Source organism: Lycium barbarum, chromosome 4, assembly GCF_019175385.1.
Source record: "Lycium barbarum isolate Lr01 chromosome 4, ASM1917538v2, whole genome shotgun sequence".
Lineage (NCBI taxonomy): Eukaryota > Viridiplantae > Streptophyta > Magnoliopsida > Solanales > Solanaceae > Lycium > Lycium barbarum.
Window position 1 is genome coordinate 81,664,282 of NC_083340.1, and position 21,109 is coordinate 81,685,390.

Genomic DNA, 21,109 nt, shown 5'->3' on the forward strand with positions numbered 1-21,109 from the left:
ATATTAAGAACATGGTATCGACATTTTATAAGGGTGGATATAATAGTGTTCTATGACCATGATTATGGATGAATTGGAAGTAAATTGAGAAATATGGATAATGTGGATGAATAAGGACTATGGTTATGATATTGTGAATGTGGTTAGTGATGTTTGGGAGTGGATATATGATATGGGGAAAGTCGTATAGATAAAGGATATGTTGTTCAATTTTCTCTAGCTTTAGTTGTGTGTGCTAGCTATCGATTTCAAATGATAGTATAACTCTAATGAAGGTAGAAACGTGAGCATTGAAGGAGAACGTGCAAGGAATAGAATAATTGAACGGAAAGGTATGTAAGGCTAATCCTTCTTTCATAAGGCATGGTTCTTTGGCCAAACGTCTAAATCTTCTATAAGTCAATGATGTCCTCCAAATGACTCTATCTTCAAAAGCTACTAACCTCATGATTCTCGATATGCTACGATTGTACTAGATTCCTCATATGACGAGTAATCCTATAAAGATAAATATAATGAATGACGATAATAGCGATAACGACAATGATGACGATGATAATAGTAATGATGCTAAAGATGCTTATGAGCTTTTATGTATATGTGTCTATGTATAACTATTATGGAACCCCGAGCTTATATGGTCGGGTAGAATATATATATTTATGTAACGCGTGCACACCACTGCAGATGGGTACGGATAACCCTAAAGCCTTGGTAAGGCCAGGTATGTGTCACGACCCGACTAGGGGCCGTGACGGGTACCCGGGGCTAACCACCGAGCACCACTCATTCTATTACTCATCATACTCAAATCATAAGAAAATCATTTTTCATTTGAGAACATAAATACTTTATATACATAAGCCTTTTGGCTATCAAAATGATAATATATATACAGTAGTAACATCGTGAGACCATGTAACGTCCAAAGAAAACAGACGTCAGTACGAACATTCTACTGAGTATGAGAGGCATAAGTAATAATAACAATAATACGTCAATGAGATAAATGAAGCATCAAATAAGGAACAACTGTATATGACTGTCAATTATAAAAGAAATAATGCATGCTGGCTTACTTCATAATCATCATCATATCATGTATGCATAAATGTATAAGCTGCCCGTCCATATAGGTACGGTGTGATAATCATTAGCCTGCGTCCAGGCCTCTCGCGTCCGGGGTACCATCTCATGCCGCCCACTAGTGGTGTCTGCCCATGCCATCTAGACATGGTGTATACGCTGCTCGCCATAGCGGTGTCTGCTCGGCCATATAGGCGCGGTGTAATATCATAATCACATACTTATCATGAATCATGCATAAGACTCAAGACAAACTGTACATCTATCGAGGTGACATAAGGTCGTGAAACCCCGATTCCGTTATGGAGCATTTATAAGCATTCTGCCTCACCTGAAGGAAATAGTATATAAGGTGAGTGTATACAATAAACAACATCATTAGCTTTGTAGGAACATCATATCATGAACTCTAGAATCTTTGGACTTAAGCTCATCAACATCATTATCAAGCTCATAATGTATCTCTTGTCTCGTATAGCTATTCATGAACATAGACTCCTAGTTTTCCGGGATGAAGGAGATTCATTGAGAGGAAGGAAAAATCATGTCATAAGATTCATGCCTTAGAAAGAAAGGACTAGCCTCACATACCTTTTCGTCTAGCTACTCTATCGCTTGAGCGTTCCTCTTCATATTTGCGTTTCTACCTTCAAGAGAGTTCATACTCGTATTAGATAATCAGCAACATAAGCGTGTTTGAACTAAAGCTATAGAAAATTGAGCAGCATCTCTTTTGTTTCTACTACTTTCCCCATATCATATTTCAACTCCCAAACGTCAATAATAACATTCATAATATCATCATCAATGACTTTAGTCAAATTCATCATTATCCAATTCCTACAATGTTACATTCATTCTCATCTAATGTTTCTGTCTTGCTCTTAACGTCATTCATAATGTAATTACAATTACAACATATCAATATTCATGATTCATATTAATCTACTATTCACAATTTCCACTAATCTCATCTTTTGTAATCCATTTTCCATCTTCTTCCATAATCCAAGTGTTTCAACTTTTCAATACCTTAAACAACATGGAATAATCATGAAACTTACCTTTGAATGCGTAGGAACGGGTTTTGGTTGACAATGCTTCACTTGAAGAAAACCCTAGCTTTAGCTTCCAAAGGATTTCTAACTTCCATAACCCTAGCAAGCTTCCATATGCTTGATTTCCCTTAAATATTGGTGTTTGATCTTTGTTTTCCCTTGAGTTTTATGTTGAAGATGTGTATGGAATATTCTAGAAGCTTGGAGAGAAGTGAAGAAGTGGAAAAGAATGAGAAAATAAAGTGGGAACATGTATTTATAGTTGCAACTTAATCAGTCCGTCGGGACTTATACGGACCACTAATACGGTCCGTATAACATTATACGGTCCGTATAAGTGTCCGTGGTTCACCACCATATAAAACATTGTTGCTGTTAGGTTATACAGACCATTATACGGTCCGTATAAAGTTCCACGGTCCGTATAAGGTGGTCGTGTAACTCACAGTTTTTCCGAAGTTGTCCTCGTCGTTTCGTTTTGTCACGACCCAACCCCGTGGGCCGTTACAGGTGCCCAACCTGGACACCCGTATACGTACCTGTTAAACATAATCAAACTGAACCTATGAATAATATGTACTTTACAAAAGAATTCTGAAGGTTCATAGTGTCAACATATATGTATATTCAGATACACTGTCTCCTGAGGAGTCACAACTGATCATATCATGAAATAATACACAAGCCGACAAGGCTGCCATCACATATCAATATCATATGCAAGCCATCACATATCAATATCCCTCACTATAGACGAACCTCATACCACAGCACCTCGTATAGACACAGCTGAACAGAACCCATACACAACCCACACATATGTCTACAGAACTCTAAGAGTATGAATAGCAAAATATGACGGGAGAGGGCCCCGCCGTACCCCTGGATAACATATACATATATATATCATCAGATCTGTACTAAAAGCTTAAACCCCGGAACAACGGAGCTCTCCAAGATAGCTGAGTAGAAGTCCTATGCTGAAGGGTCACCCAACCGACTATCTGTACCTGCGGGCATGAAATGCAGCCCCCCGAAGAAAGGGGGTCAGAACGGAATATGTACTGAGTATGTAAAGCATGAAATACAGTAAAGAGGATCATAACCGAAATAGAGATTACCAGAAACAAGTATTATTTTTAAAACATCAATACACTTGCCTTATGAAATGAAAGTCATGCATTTCAATATCATATATCATATATATAACGTGTCCCGACCCTATAGTGAGGGACTCGGTAAATAAAATCATATCATCATCATGCATATATATATATATACATATAACGTGTCCCGGCCTTCTAGTGAGGGGCTCGGTGGATAAAGTCATCATATGCCATCATGGCCGCCATCACCGTATCATCATATCATCATGTCATCATATCATCATATATATATATACATATAACGTGTCCCGGCCCTCTAGTGAGGGACTTGGTGAACAATGCAGTGAAGCTGTGCACGAAAACATATCCTGGGCCGGGGCTTAGTGAAAGATGTATTGAGGCATGCACGAGTAGAGTAGTGAGCAACCATATGCAAATTAAATCATATTTGAGACTCAATAGAACAATCAAAACGAACTATCATTTGAAAATCAAGAAAATAGTCATATCAAGTACCTTTCGAATATCACCATGGATTATATCCAAATAGAACTTCTGGAATCATATACACGTATCAAGACATAATGAAATAGCTTTTGGGAATCAAGCACATTAGCCATCCTAGTGGCTCTAAGAATAGGAACTTCTTTGGAATCATATACACGTCATTTGTTCGTTTCATAAAGATCATGCCAAAAAGAAGGAAAGGTTAGCTTTACATACCTTATCCGCTCCAAGGTAACCACAAATCAGATCCCAGGCTCCCCAATCTACAACAACAATATTGATATCAAGTATTAACTATAGTACACTTAGAATCCAAAGTCTAAGCTAGCACGTCACTTAACAAAATTCGGGCAGCATTTCCCCTATGTTACCCACTCCAATCAAACTTTGAACAACTCCCAATTGATGATAACAACATTAGCAACAATCATACATATCAGTTGCCATATCAAACCAATGTAAGAATTATGCCACAATCCTTTTTCGACTAATTCAAGAACATAAAATCTCTTTCCTCGAGTTTTAGTCCAAATCTATATAGACAAATCTTTCATCAATTCTCATCATAAACACATATACATATACAACAACCTCGAGAACATCTTATTCATTCTATTTACCATAATTCCCATCCATACCAACGTCCATATAACTCACAAAACAGTCCAAAAAAAAAAACAGCCCATAAAATCAATACAAGATCTAGCATGACTTAAGCTTTCCTTTCACAAATTCAACATCCATCAAATTGTATAAAGACCAAAACCATCTCTAGAACATGTAGGATTGAATAAACCTTACCTCAACAACTGGAAGGAAAACCTTGCTAGCAAGCTTGACCTCTTAAAATTCTCGCTGGAAATTATAATTTTTCTTTCACAAAAAATGGTGCTTAGCCGAGAGCTCCAAATGAGCTACAACCGTGAGCAACTTCTATTAATTTGCTTATTCAAAGTGTATAAGAATTGATAGCAGCACTTTGCACTCCTCCAAGGATGAACGTTGCTTATTAAAATAGAAAGTGAAGTTGAAAGTTGCTGAAAAAGTTTGGTCCTTTCCATGTTAACTTTCTACTATGTAAATGAATTGCTAGCCTAAATTTTAGCTCATTGCATCCCATAGGGACACGTAGCACACCATGTGGATTTATTAGAAGCTTTCCATGTGAACAAAAATAATACACATGCCAACCTTTAGCTTATCCACTAATTTAATAATTTATTCCTTATATCTACTACACCCTACATTACCAAAATACCCCATAGTTAATTCTTGATCTCAATTCACTTAGATAATAATTATTTTCAACACACCTCATATACTCATTATCACAGTCACGAAATATGGTACTACTCCGTAGCCTCTTTTGGCACACACAAAATATTATTTCCAATCACCGTCACCACAATTTTAAGTCTTACATCATTCTAGGACCTCATCATTTTACACACCGATTTCTTTATTTGCATACTTGTATATGATAAAAATTCCATACAGTCCATATAACTTGTTCAACATCCCAAACTTTGACAAAACTTATTTTCTCCAATTCGTTTAACCTCCACGACACTTACTTATCACTTGTTAAACATAGCATAAATACTTATAACGCCAAAATAATAGTGTCCTTGAACTTTTGTCGATTAACTTACGAAAAATCCTACGTACAAAAGTACGGGATGTAACACTTTCCAACGCATGAGAATACGGGATGTAACATCCTTCCCCCCTTTAGAACATTCGTCCTCAAATGTTAAACTAGTCCTGCATAAGTATACTGGTTATGGTGATCTTATAACAAATCAATTCTAACTAGAAATCGTCTATCATGATGTGCCTTTCTTTGCTAAACTTAATACCATTCTCCACCTGATATCAGTTAATATTGATTTTCCAAAGGAAGTGGTCATAATTCAACTATTTTCGTAATTGACTGCAACTTACTATATCCATCTACGTTTGAAGCTTAGGTCTATGGGAGCTGTCTTTCCTTTGGGTCGGTTTACCACCACATATTGGTTCCTCTTGTTCTCTCTTCTAATTCTTATAGATCTACTTCCAATATTTATTTAGGTCGCATAGCCCGCAGCGAACATCCTTGTTAGAGTCATTATTTTAATCCTCTTCCATGCACTATCTATAATATTCCCTTTGAATAGTTGAAAACGAGTTTCCTTCTTACTAACAACTCTCGGTCGAAATACTCTCTTGATTCCGCAGGAATATCCTTTCAAGAGATATAAGTGAGTCCCTTTCCTGATATGATCCTCCTTGATACTCGGATTCGCCGATCCTTTTTCTTGCTCAATAATAGTATTAAGTCTCACAAGGTTTCCAAATCATTCCTAGTTCCTTTCTTCCATATGAACATGATAATGGTATTGATTCATATCTGTATAGTCGAGATAAATTCAATCTGAGATAACCTATCGTAGGTGTCCCTCGTCGACTCATTAAGGGCTTCACAATTTTCAAGAATTTCATAACCCTCAGGTAAACTTTTGGAAATTCGCTATAATCACAATGATACAAAAATGAAAGTTCCAAGGCGTAATATTCTTTTGGTAAAACCCCTTTTATTCAATGATCCTATCTAATTAGTAAGCAATCTAACACACCCCAGGGCTATCGTAGGAAACATATAACATATACTTATATCATATTCAAAGTAATTGTCCTATTTTCCCTTAATGATTATTCCAACTCAACATTTCGACTCAATTTACCATGTATTTTCCCTCAACTGACCTGAAGTATCACAAACACACTATTTTTGCTTACCTCTTACTCCTCTTTTTAAGTACCCAATTGGTCTTATTCTTAACATACAAATATGCGTAGATTGCATAACTATTCTTGTATAGCTTGTACAAAGTACATCTAATCTTTAGTCATAGTCTTTCCTTCTCCTGGTTTATTCTGCTTTACATATCTTATTTGTACTAAAACTCACTTGCTGTCTATCTTGTCGTACTCCTTTCCCTTCCTTTACTTACCATTCAATTTTCTCATATTCTACTATAGGAGATTCCCTATCCCTTCTTCTTTATCTACTTATAAGTCATAATATCATTAGCAAGCACCCCGTTGCCAACGTCTCAACCTCCAATCCAGTATAGAATTGCTACCCTTTATAATATCTCTTAAGTTACTCGTTACCATTTTCTTGTCGTATTCTTCCTTTTTATAAGCATCCACTTTCTAAGGTCCTATAATAAAAAATCTTTCCAAATGATCCTCAGTCTTGTGTCAAATACTATCGTGACTACTATTCGTTTATCGCTGGCTTTCAGATCTTACCAACTTGTTTCAGCATGGGATCTCACTTAAAGTTTGAGTATCCATATTGGATATATTATAGTGTCAATTGTTTCCATTTGTACTTACTTTGCTTTCACCCGCTTCCCCCCCCCCCCCCCCCCCCTTGGGGTTGTACTTGTACCATATCCATGCCTTTTCTTTATCATTTATAACTTTGATTTCCCCGCGTACGAAACCTCGACCAAATCACGAAGCGATGAGAACTCTCGATATATAATACATAATCTTATCTGATGGTTGGTACTCGAGTAATGAAATTAATGTAGCAATTTATCCAAAGCCACATTCCATTTATTCCGGTCAGTAATTAGCTAGTGCTTATAGTCGTTTCAAATTCTCAATTCGGTAGCACTTATATTCTGATGATAAGTGTCCCAAGGTTTCGTATAACACTATCTTTATCCCAACGGATATCATCTGTTTCTTCTAATAAATTCACAATATATGAGTTGTGTCGCAATCCATAATCCTTGTCCTTTAAGGATTTCACTATTTCCGAGGCGAAGTCACATACACACTTGTTGTATACCCAATGCTAACTCCTAACTTACTGAAAATCATATCAAATTCGTCTTAATAGTGGTCTTGTCTTATCACCGTCTCGTTGTACTACACCTTAAGTTCGTAGCTATATATTTCCCTTTTATCCTATACTCATACTCAATTAATTACGTCTGTCTTGGGTGCTTCGTTTAGTATTCCTTTCATTTCAACAGTCTATGTCCATCTTTTACTTTGTGCACGAGGAATCTCATGATACTCCTGTATCCTTCGGAAAACACTACTTCTACATAACCCCTTTCTCATTTTCAAAACATATTCTGTTCATCTCTATTTGTTCTTATCATACCAGTCATTTCTGGCACTCATTCTGGCTCGTTGCTCATCTTCCTTTAGGTTGGTCTTTCACAATTCTGTCGCTTATATTACTCATTTTATTAGCTATACACGTCATAATGCATCGCTACACTGTAATCCCACTCGCTTTCTTCTTATCTTCTTCTCTCTATTAACTTCTTCTCTTCCTGTGCTCGCTTTCACTTTCGTTATCACGTAATCTTTATTCTGAACTTTTCTTTGTAGAAGAACTTTATAAGTCTTTCTTATTCATTCTATATTTGCTTTTCCGTTTCACACTGATCACATCATATCCTTTAGTTACTTCCTCGCTAGGCTTTACTCATTTCTATAACAATCTTTATGGTATTCACATTACATCCTGTTCGTAATCAATCCTATAACGTAACACTTCTTAACCTTATTTACGATTCTTACTATGTTTTAATTACACTCAGTGGAGTAGGCGTACTTAACCCTTCACCCTTTCTGATCAATCTTATCTTTAATATCTCACAAGCTGTCTTATGAATACCTTCATAATTTGTCATAATTCTTTCTCCTCCGTACTTTTATCTCAATCATACTATTACTCCTTTTAGCTGTAAACTCGTCGTGATTTATCCCTGCTTATCAGTTCAGTCGATACCTCAATATCATCTTCTGTTAAGATCTGCCACCTTTTCTAAACTATCTCTTAGTCTCGCTAGACCTTCCAAATTATCCTAGCATCTCATCAACAACACGTGAAACACATGATCCTAGACAGCCCACAAGTTTGAGTTTTTCTTTCCACAAATTCCATCTCCAATTCGTTGATTAAGAACTAATAAACTCAAGGATATAAAGATATGATGAAATGTTACCTCAAGGACACAAGAACGCTCCAATTCCAAGATTACGTCACCATGAAGCATCCTCCGAAACCACCACCAAAAGAACTAGAATCCGACAAGCACCACGGGACTTCTAATGCTTGATTCACATAGTTCACCTCCAGATTTGTTCTTGGGTCACGAACGAACTATTTAGTTCATAACTACTTGATGTATGCTTTGTATTCTTCAAATAAAAATGAAACTTAATTGTGGACGTTTTTGCTCTTCAACATGAGCTTTTTCTAAGGTAAAATGTGACTGGAAAGTATTCTAGTTCGTTCAAATGGAATCCAAACTTTGCTGCTCATATATGATTCTTCGAAATAAAATTTCTCAAATAAGAATGGTACCTCTCACGGATGACATGGAGGGTATCTCTTAAAGCTTTAATCCAACATGATAAATTTACCCTATCGATATCGACCTCATACTTACTATTACTATCAATTCAATAGTTAACTTTATTTCTCGAAGTCAGACTTGCAACTTGGTCAAATCCTATTATTACTGTTGACATAGCTTTTCAGGACATATTACAAACTTGTATCTTATCCTCTTTTTATTTCTAGGAAAATTTTAGCAGAGTTTCCTCTGTATTTCTTACTATCCCAAAACCTGCACGGAGGAAATACCAACAATGTCTCACAGGGCCAACATATATACGCATATATCATATCATATCATAGCCACACAGGGCTCCCAATTTCCAGTAAAGGTATAAAGGTGTCGGAACTTACCTCACATATCGCACCTCGAGGCGTGCCTGATCCTTTAACAATCGATCCTGTTATACCTTCCGATCTACCTCCCCTTTCATTCTTCAACTTTACATGTCGATCATACCTCAATATTCCTACCTTATCCCACATACCTCTTTCGCACCGTTACTTACCTGTGTACTTTGTAACTGCCAATATCATCAGTCGCTTCCTTCTGTCGAAGTCGTTCTTCAGCTGAAATCAAAGGTTAGTACAAGGAATTTCATTTCCTATGGTTGGGCTCTATCGCACGATCTTAGAGGTGAAAGAAAGGTAACATCCTAAATGTCCTGTAGCTTCATGTTTATAGATGTGGTGCACAACACATCGATAAACAAGACTCTACTAGACACGGTCTGTAGACACTCCGAGGATGAACCGCTCTGATACCACTTTTGTCACGACCCAACCCCGTGGGCCGTGACTGGTGCCCGACCTGGACACCCGTATACGTACCTGTTAAACATAATCAAACTGAACCTATGAATAATATGTACTTTACAAAAGAACTCTGAAGGTTCATAGCGTCAACATATATATATATATTCAGATACACTGTCTCCTGAGGAGTCACAACTGATCATATCATGAAATAATACACAAGCCGACAAGGCTGCCATCACATATCAATATCATATGCAAGCCGACAAGGCTGCCACTATAGACGAACATCATACCACAGCACCTCGTATAGACACAGCTGAACATAACCCATACACAACCCACACATATGTCTACAGAACTCTAAGAGCGCGAATAGCGAAATATGACGGGACAGGGCCCCGCCGTACCCCTGGATAACATATACATATATATATCATCAGATCTGTACTAAAAGATTAAACCCAGGAACAACGGAGCTCTCCAAGATAGCTGAGTAGAAGTCCTATGCTGAAGGGTCACCCAACCGACTATCTGTACCTGCGGGCATGAAACGCAGCCCCCCGGAGAAAGGGGGTCAGTACGGAATATGTACTGAGTATGTAAAGCATGAAATACAGTAAAGAGGATCATAACTGAAATAGAGATTACCAGAAACAAGTATGACTTTTAAAACATCAATACACTTGCCTTATGAAATAAAAGTCATGCATTTCAATATCATATATCATATATATAACGTGTCCCGGCCCTATAGTGAGGGACTCGGTAAATAAAATCATATCATCATCATGCATATATATATACATATAACGTGTCCCGGCCCTCTTGTGAGGGGCTCGGTGGATAAAGCCATCACATGCCATCCTGGCCGCCATCACCGTATCATCATATCATCATATACATATACATATAACGTGTCCCGGCCCTCTAGTGAGGGACTCGGTGAACAATGCAGTGAAGCTGTGCACGAAAACATATCCTGGCCCCGGGCTCAGTGAAAGATGTATTGAGGCATGCACGAGTAGAGTAGTGAGCAACCATATGCAAATTAAATCATATTTGAGACTCAATAGAACAATCAAACGAACTATCATTTGAAAATCAAGACAATAGTCATATCAAGTACCTTTCGAATATCACTATGGATTATATCCAAATAGAACTTCTGGAATCATATACACGTATCAAGACATAATGAAATAGCTTTTGGGAATCAAGCACATTAGCCATCCTAGTGGCTCTAAGAATAGGAACTTTTTTGGAATCATATACACGTCGTTTGTTCGTTTCATAAAGATCATGCCAAAAAGAAGGAAAGGTTAGCTTTACATACCTTATCCGCTCCAAGGTAACCACAAATCAGATCCCAGGCTCCCCAATCTACAACAACAATATTGATATCAAGTATTAACTATAGTACACTTAGAATCCAAAGTCTAAGCTAGCACGTCACTTAACAAAATTCGGGCAGCATTTCCCCTATGTTACCCACTCCAATCAAACTTTGAACAACTCCCAATTGATGATAACAACATTAGCAACAATCATACATATCAGTTGCCATATCAAACCAATGTAAGAATTATGCCACAATCCTTTTTCGACTAATTCAAGAACATAAAATCTCTTTCCTCGAGTTTTAGTCCAAATCTATATAGACAAATCTTTCATCAATTCTCATCATAAACAAATATACATATACAACAACCTCGAGAACATCTTATTCGTTCTATTTACCATAATTCCCATCCATACCAACGTCCATATAACTCACAAAACAGTCCAAAAAAAAAACAGCCCATAAAATCAATACAAGATCTAGCATGACTTAAGCTTTCCTTTCACAAATTCAACATCCATCAAATTGTATAAAGACCAAAACCATCTCTAGAACATGTAGGATTGAATAAACCTTACCTCAACAACTGGAAGGAAAACCTTGCTAGCAAGCTTGACCTCTTAAAATTCTCACTGGAAATTATAATTTTTCTTTCACAAAAAATGGTGCTTAGCCGAGAGCTCCAAATGAGCTACAACCGTGAGCAACTTCTATTAATTTGCTTATTCAAAGTGTATAAGAATTGATAGCAGCGCTTTTCACTCCTCCAAGGATGAACGTTGCTTATTAAAATAGAAAGTGAAGTTGAAAGTTGCTGAAAAAGTTTGGTCCTTTCCATGTTAACTTTCTACTATGTAAATGAATTGCTAGCCTAACGTTTAGCTCATTGCATCCCATAGGGACACGTAGCACACCATGTGGATTTATTAGAAGCTTTCCATGTGAACAAAAATAATACACATGCCAACCTTTAGATTATCCACTAATTTAATAATTTATTCCTTATATCTACTACACCCTACATTACCAAAATACCCCATAATTAATTCTTGATCTCAATTCACTTAGATAATAATTATTTTCAACACACCTTATATACTCATTATCACAGTCACGAAATATGGTACTACTCCGTAGCCTCTTTTGGCACACACAAAATATTATTTCCAATCACCGTCACCACAATTTTAAGTCTTACATCATTCTAGGACCTCATCATTTTACACACCGATTTCTTTATTTGCATACTTGTATATGACAAAAATGCCATACAGTCCATATAACTAGTTCAACATCTCAAACTTTGACAAAACTTATTTTCTCTAGTTCGTTTAACCTCCACGACACTTACTTATCACTTTTTAAACATAGCATAAATACTTATAACGCCAAAATAATAGTATCCTTGAACTTATGTCGATTAACTTACGAAAAATCCTACGTACAAAAGTACATGATGTAACACTTTCCAACGCATGAGAATACGGGATGTAACACGTTTGATCTCCAATCCTTGTACAACCTTTCTAACCCTTGTTTAATGCTTCATTAATGGTCTAAACATCCCTATAACTCTCCCTCAAGGCCTTACCAAACAATTCTTAACACAATAATTTACGAAACCTTTCCTAAACCCCATTAATACTCCACCTGCCCTCACTAATCCTTATTCTTGTCAATTCATATGACTTCAAAATCTTAACGTAGGCATTCTAAGACCACTAATTATCCTTCTTATAGTCTTAAGAGCTTCCTGTTATCCTTAAGCTCGCAGTGGTTCATTCACTACACGACGACATAAAATTTCCAAGGTGTAACAGTATGTGTAACCCTGAAGCCTTGGTTGGCCAGGTATGTATGATAACCGAGCCTAGCCATGGTCAGGTACGTGAAACACTGAACCATTGTGGTCGGGTATGCTATGTAAATGTTATGTATATGATGTGGATATGTATATGATATAGATATGAGTATGAAGACGAATGTGATACGAATACGAATAAGAATATGTATATGAATACGCCTATGGATACAAAATGTAAATGAGTACGGATACGAATACGGACGTATGTACACAATCTCGAATAAGCAATGGAAAGCCCCTATGAAAAGTAAGTAAGTGGTTATGGCGATGATACTCCCATCTCCCATCTTATGCTATTTCCTATGTTGATTATTGTGCTTCTATAATGATATTGATCATGCTTTACATACTTAGTACATTCTTCGTACTAATGTCCTTTTGTTTGTGGACGCTGCGTCATGCCCGCAGGTGGCCAGGGAGGAAGACTTGATCCATAGCTACATTCTCAGGGACTACATAGCGGAGCTCCATTTCATTCGGAGCCGCAGCTTTTAGTATTGATTCTTTTTTGTACAAATTTATGGGCATAGCGGGGTCCTGTCCCGCCTATATGATATGACATACTCCCCTTAGAGGCTCGTAGACATGTGTATATAGTTAGATGCGTTTGGCCTTGTCAACCTATATATTGGATGCCATTTTGTTAGCCTCGTCGGCTTATGTATATTGATATGGGCATTGCTATTAATGGTGATATGTATATTTGTATTGTTTCCCAATGTAAATCGTATGATCGATTGATAGAAAGTATGATTTAATATGTGGCTCACCTAGAGATAAATGTGAAAGTATGATAAGAGGTGCCCGGGTGCCCGGGTGCCCGGGTGCCCGTCGCGGCCCTCCAATTGTTCAGCGTTTTATGTTAATAAAAATGCAGAAAAGGAAAGAGGATCTCCTAGGTTAGTTATTAATTATAAACCTCTAAACAGGGTTTTACAATGGATCAGGTACCCGATACCTAATAAAAGATATTTATTAAAAAGAACTTATAAGGCAAATGTCTATAGTAAGTTTGATATGAAATCAGGATTTTGGCAAATTCAAATTGCTGAAAAAGATAAATATAAAACTGCATTCAATGTCCCATTTGGACATTATGAATGGAATGTTATGCCTTTTGGGTTGAAAAACTCCCCATCAGAATTTCAGAATATTATGAACAATATCTTTAATCCTTATAGCAATATGTTTATTGTCTATATAGATGATGTATTAATATTTTCTGAGGACATTGATTCTCACTTTAAACATTTAAACATTTTTCTTAAAATTGTCAAACATAACGGTTTAGTAGTCAGTGCTAAAAAGATTAAATTGTTCCAGACAACAATAAGATTTTTAGGACATGACCTATACCAGGGTACTTATAAACCCATTTGTAGAGCCATTGAGTTTTCTTCCAAATTTCCAGATGAAATTCCTGATAAAACCCAGCTACAAAGGTTTTTAGGAAGTCTTAATTATGTTGCAGATTTATTTCCAAACATTAGAAAAATCTGTGAACCTTTTTACAGGCGTCTCAGGAAGAATCCAGTTCCATGGAGTCTAGAGCAAACAGAAACGGTTAAGAAAATCAAGTCTGTTGTCAAAAAACTTCCATGTCTAGGTATTCCAAACCCAGATGCTTTTATGATAGTAGAAACCGATGCTTCCGATGAAGGATACGGTGGAATTATTAAACAAAGACTCTCCTCAGTTTCTTTAGAACAATTAGTTCGTTTTACAACAGGGATCTGGAATCCTGCTCAAAATAATTATAGTACAGTCAAAAAAGAAATTTTGTCTATAATACTATGTATTACAAAGTTTCAAGATGATTTGATAAACAAAGAATTTTTATTAAGAGTTGATTGTAAATCAGCAAAAGACATTTTACAAAAAGATGTTAAAAATCTTGTTTCAAAACAGATTTTTGCCAGATGGCAAGCCTTATTATCAAGCTTTGATTTTGAAATCGAATTTATAAAAGGAGAATTAAACTCTTTACCAAATTTTCTTACAAGGGAATTTCTACAGGGAAACCATGAGGCCAGGAGGCCCAAGCTCACCCTTCCAGAAAAAACCCAACCAGATAAGGCCCAATCAGCCAAATAGGTATTCGGCCCTAGCTGAATATCCTAACCCATCACTTAGGCCCCTGAGGCCTACATTACCAAATGTCAGACCAAATTTAACCATACTCGGTTCTATTCCTAAATAGAACCAAAATCCCCATTTAAAAAGGACCAAGGCTCATCTTCTAAAGAACCAGAAGTCCAAACCAGTGAGAGTTACAAAATGAAGGCCCCAGAGACCTTTGCACAAGCGGTTAATCCCAACCTTTCTTCAGCTAAAGAAGAAGAACAGCAGCAACCTCCAGAAGAGTTCGACATCATTAGAAAGGTCGAGATACCAGTCTTGGCACTTGATAAACAGTATGAAAATTGGACAGTAGCAGATTTATTGAAACCATGCTATACTAATTTCCAGTATATTGAAACAGATGATCCCATCAAAACCAGGAGATATTTTGAATTCATCCTGACAGACACAGGATCATTAACTATTGAACATAAGTTAAAAGATAAACAAGATCCAAACAGTATTGAATACTCGAAATTCACCATTAACAAGGTAATAAGCCTGTTTCAATGGAATGTGAGTCATCTACACACTCCTATGATATTATCATATGAATATAGACCCCAAGTCTATAATTACTACAACTATGAACAAGCTTGGTACAACTTCATGTATGTACGCCCCAACACCCATACATGGTTCATCAAATACAGTGAACAATTTTCCAAGTCCATCATCCCCAGGTGGTTTTATGATTGGTGGAAAAGATTTGGTGGCAATGAGCTCACCATGCCCAGGAGCTTCAAAAAACACTATGAAGCCTTTTAGGTTGAACAAGGAATCTCAACTTTACCAGAGCATATTAAATTATGCAATTATTATGTTAACAAAATGATATCCTACATACTCAGCTGGTCATTTGATATTACTGAAGTACATAGGATTAAACACCTTACCAAAACCATAAAAATTAAAGGATAGATTCCTAAAGATAAAAAGAAACAGCCATCAACCAGTAAAACAGGATCAACAGAATCTAAAGCACATTTAAAGAAGAAGCTTCTCCAAGCTTTGAACAGACTAGATGAAGTAGATCCCCTGGAAATTCAGGAACTACTGGATACAACCTCATCAAGTGACAACAGTGATATGCTGGACCCACAACGAATAGCCCAAGCATATCTTGACTATGATCTAAGATAAGTTGCCTCTTCAGAAAAGCAGAAGGCAAAAGTCAAAAAGAGATTTTACCCCTTCAGGTAAAAGACAGATGGCCGACAGCTTTATAAAAGTAGCCGCCCAACTTTTCAAAAGTATTTACCCTCCAGGTAAAAGAAAGGTGGCCGACAACTTTACAAAAGTAGCCGTCCAACTTTTTAAAAGCAAAAGCAGAAGGCATCTTCAAGATCAGCCGTCCGCATGTGAACATCTTAGAATGTTAATTATTTCTCAGAGGTCTATATAAGACTCTCAAGATGTATCAGTTAAGGCATCAGAAAATCTCCCCCCATTTCTGAAATAGCCTTCCCTTCCCTCTCTGTAATATTTCCCTTGTACTTTCAATGTCTTGAATAAGATATCCATTTTCAAGTAAGTGTTTTCTTTAAATTCCGCATTATTTTCCTTATTATTATTTTAGCCGATCAACGATTTTCACACTTATTCACTTATCCTTATTATCATCATGTAAAGCATCTCAGGTATAGCCATAATAAACTCGTATTCATTCTCGGTATGTGTGCTGAAGAAATTCGGTGGCTCTATTTTAAAAATTGGGTGATGAGATCTTGACCTCCAACTGTCAAAACCTAGGCCGCTACTAGCCTGGGAACACACTCAGGGGCAGGTACACCATCAATACACAGGGCCATGGCAGCAGCGGGCTGCATCCCCATAGTCTGCCCCTGCTTAGGAGTCCGTACTCCTGCTCTAGTCTAGGCATCACCGGGAGTAGTGGCACCGGACACGACATGATAGGAATCGAGATGAAGGAGGATACGAGCAGTGGTGTCATAGAAAATTGGGTTGGACATGACCACGGGTTGGTTCTGGGCTAGCCCCACAGCTCTCCCGACTTCCTGCTCTCTCGCTGGCTGTCGCTCTAGCACATGCTCTGGAGAAGTTGATCGTGCTCACCTCTGTCCACCTGCAGGGGCCCTGTCCCTAGTCGGTGCAGCTCTAAGGCCTCAAGCATGGCCGCGGCCTCTCGCCTGTCCTCATCCTCTAGTGCCAGCCCCAATAGCAGGCTCAGGCACCACGCCTCTCGTGATCCTCGCTCATGTTCTCACTATCTATGAGAGAATAGAAATGAATCAGATACCAATTTGAAGAATCCAGATACCAATTTGAATAAATTAGTACAAAATAATGAAAGAATTTGAAGTTTCCTAAATGTCCCATAGCCTATTGCAGACAAGTACAGAGCTCTTCATACCAATTCGCAAGACTCTACTAGACATACTTTTGTAGTTATAGACCGGGTTATCTTGGGCTATGATACCAACTTGTCAGGTCCTAAATCAGGCAACGTACGGGAACCTACCATTTCCCTCCCCGGTAGGCGAACCCTTTTCCAAATCATTCATTCAACCATAATAGAGTAATCAAGACAACAAAAATATAAGTCTCAATCTTAGATAATAATAAGGATAAGTGAATAAGTGTGAAAAATAATACGACAATCCCAAGGAATCTGGTCTAAGGCCGTACATGAGCCACTACTACAAATACTACAAGTCTAAAAATGGAATACTAACTCAGAGTATCAAAATAAGACAAGTAGCTAAGAGGAGACATATGGGCTGTGGATCCGTCCATGTGCTCACCCTGGATGCTCGTCAGAAAAAACCTCGGGAAATCAGCCACGAGGATAGGAAGTCGACCCTGTCACGAACTCTACACTCATAAAAAATGCAGCAAGGTAGTATCATTACAAACACTATGTACTAAAAGGTATCATAGGCCTATAACAGTTAGCTAACATATATGAAGAAAGAGACTGAAAGATAATCATGCTCACAATCAAGTATCAATCAACAGAGTCCAAAATCATATCACAAGTCTAGAAATATCAACAACGGATCATAGGCTATGGTGAAGCATCTTAGCACAAGTCTGCCCAGCTTCTCACAATTCCTCAAGTAATCATAACCACAAATACAATCCACGAATCAGATCAATAAGTGCAAATGAGATGATAATGACGAATGCAAATGAAATGCAATGATACATAAATGCTCCGCAAAATACCTCCATGCCTTGATAGTCCTGACCCATGGGGGACCCGGGAAGTCCATGTGCCTGCTGCGGTGCACAGCCTGATCCAATATATATATATATATATATATATATATATATATATATATATATATATTGCGGAACGTGTAACCCGGTCTAAAATAGGTTTAATATATGTTGCGACGCGTAACCTGATCTAATATATGTATAAAATATGTTACGGTGTGCAACCCGATCTAATACAAGTATAATATATGTTACAACGTGCAATATGATGCAAATGTATGAGTATGAATGCATAAATGATATCAATGCCAAGAGAACACATCAATAACAATGGTACCACATATGGACACATATCACGTGAATCAATCAATATCAACGGTGCCACACATGGACACATATCATGAGAATCTATCAATATCAACGGTGCTACATATGGACACATATCACGAGAATCCATCAATATCAAGTTTAGTATCACAAACATGGCAACAAGTCGATAGATCACAACAAGGCAACAAGCCACAGTCAAACAACAATACCAACCTATGTAATCCATCCAAACTTCATACCCGAAGGTGTAACATGCTTTCTCCGATAATCACTAACTCTACATATGCTTGGCTAACCGAAGTCTAACCATAAGGTAAGCCGTAACCTACTTGGTAGCCGAGCAAGAGCCACGAACAATAACACCTTGGCCTTGCCCTTTCATAGCGCCTCTAGATACTTAAAGTCTATTCAAAATCGAGTTATAGATTAGAAATAAGGAAGAAAAACACCCATATTGCTATATTTATCTTTCTAATCAAATTCAACTATGGAGAAAGGAGGAAACGGGTATTTCAAAACTGAAATATGCAATTCAACATTCTAGGAGTTTAATCCTACTAATTTACTGTTAAAATAACTCAAGAAAGTTCAATTTCATTATTAAAAAAAATCCCCAATTTGGATATAAACCCTAACTTTTCAACATTCGATTTCATCAATGTAAATGGGAGATTCAAGCCTATTAGCTATGAAATCTTCAAATTCTATGTTTAGATTAGTCAAATCCACAAACAATTTTCATTTAGAAAGATTAGAACTCATTTTATGAAATAATCAACAAAACCATATTTCCTCTTAAATTCTAATGGATTTCTAGCATGGATTCAAGCTTTGGGAAGATAAGTTAATGAATTCTAGGTTAGTAAACTTACCACAAGAGAGAATCAGCTAAGAACTCTTCAATTCGCCTAGAAAACTCTTTGGAAGTAATAAATGAAGTGATAGAGAGTGAAGGGTTTTCACCGAGCAATTATTAGATTCTGCAACACGTCACCTCGCTTCAACAGTCACGAGTCCCCTACAGGGGGCTCGTACCAGTGAGACCAGTCCTCGCTGTCACGCATCTGCCACAGCAGATTCTTGTCCGTTGTGGCAGCCCTCTCAATTTCCTCTACTGCGCTATAGTGTACCAATACCACACAATAATCGGTCCGCTATGGCGGATCTTGTGCCGCTACAATGGAAATCAGACACCATAATTCTCTAGTTTTTCTCAAACAAAATCCTGAAATTCGACAATCACTCAAGGCTTCCCAGATACAAACCAGACATGCATTTATACATCAAAACATGCTACTGACTCACTCGTGATCTAGGAATTCCCAACGGAGGTCTGTCTGAACGGGTCAACACGCAATGGCCAAATACTAACTCTCCAACTAAAAACCCAGATTGCTACCAAGTGCCTTGGGAATTGAACCAAATACCACACAAAGTCACAAACGACCCGCCGAACCTCTCAGAATCGACTGAATTCCAAAAAAGGTCCATTTACTCAAAAGTCAAGTATTGGTCAAATGTTTTTCACTTTAAGGATCCTCGCGGGTCAAAATCGTACTAATAGGGCTCGAGGAAGGTCAACGAGGTTAAATGGGTGAAAAGTGATATAACGACCAAAAGGGTTGTTACATCGATCCTGTCTTATAATAGAGACGAGGGATGGACTCCCGAATACTACTTCCACACCTAATTGCCTTTAGTTCACCATCATCATCATCATAATAATAATAATAATAATAATAATAATAATAATAATAATAATAACAATAATAACAATAATAATGATAATCATATAGGTCCAAATAAGCACAAGTTACAAGCCGAGGTTATAACGTCAAAGTCCTCAAGTCCGATTTAGGATCCAGTAATCAAATTAATCCATAGGTTCAAACAATATCCAAACAAGGAATACAAGAGATAATATGATAGGAAAATTGTATGCAATGCAAGGCCTTTTCCATCACTTGGTACACACTCATTAAACATTAATGAATCGTGACCCATGGGGCACTCGCGAGGTCCATATACCAACCCGGAATTTTAGATCTCCATGATCATATCGGTTCTCGGCAATTTTAGTCTTCCAATCACAATACTTAGTCTCACAGGCTCCAAATCACAATACTCAGCCCTCTGGCTCACATTCTATGTCATCTAGCCAATCTGGTTCATATCATCTGCATCACTCCGTCCGGAGCTATTTCCCCTCAGACCTTACACATGTATCCTCAAATGCCCATGAGATACTATATAAAGTAGTAATATTACATACACAACCATAAGAAATTAAGTATATCTATAAAAACTCAATCTCAAGCTCTTTTCCACTTTTAAACT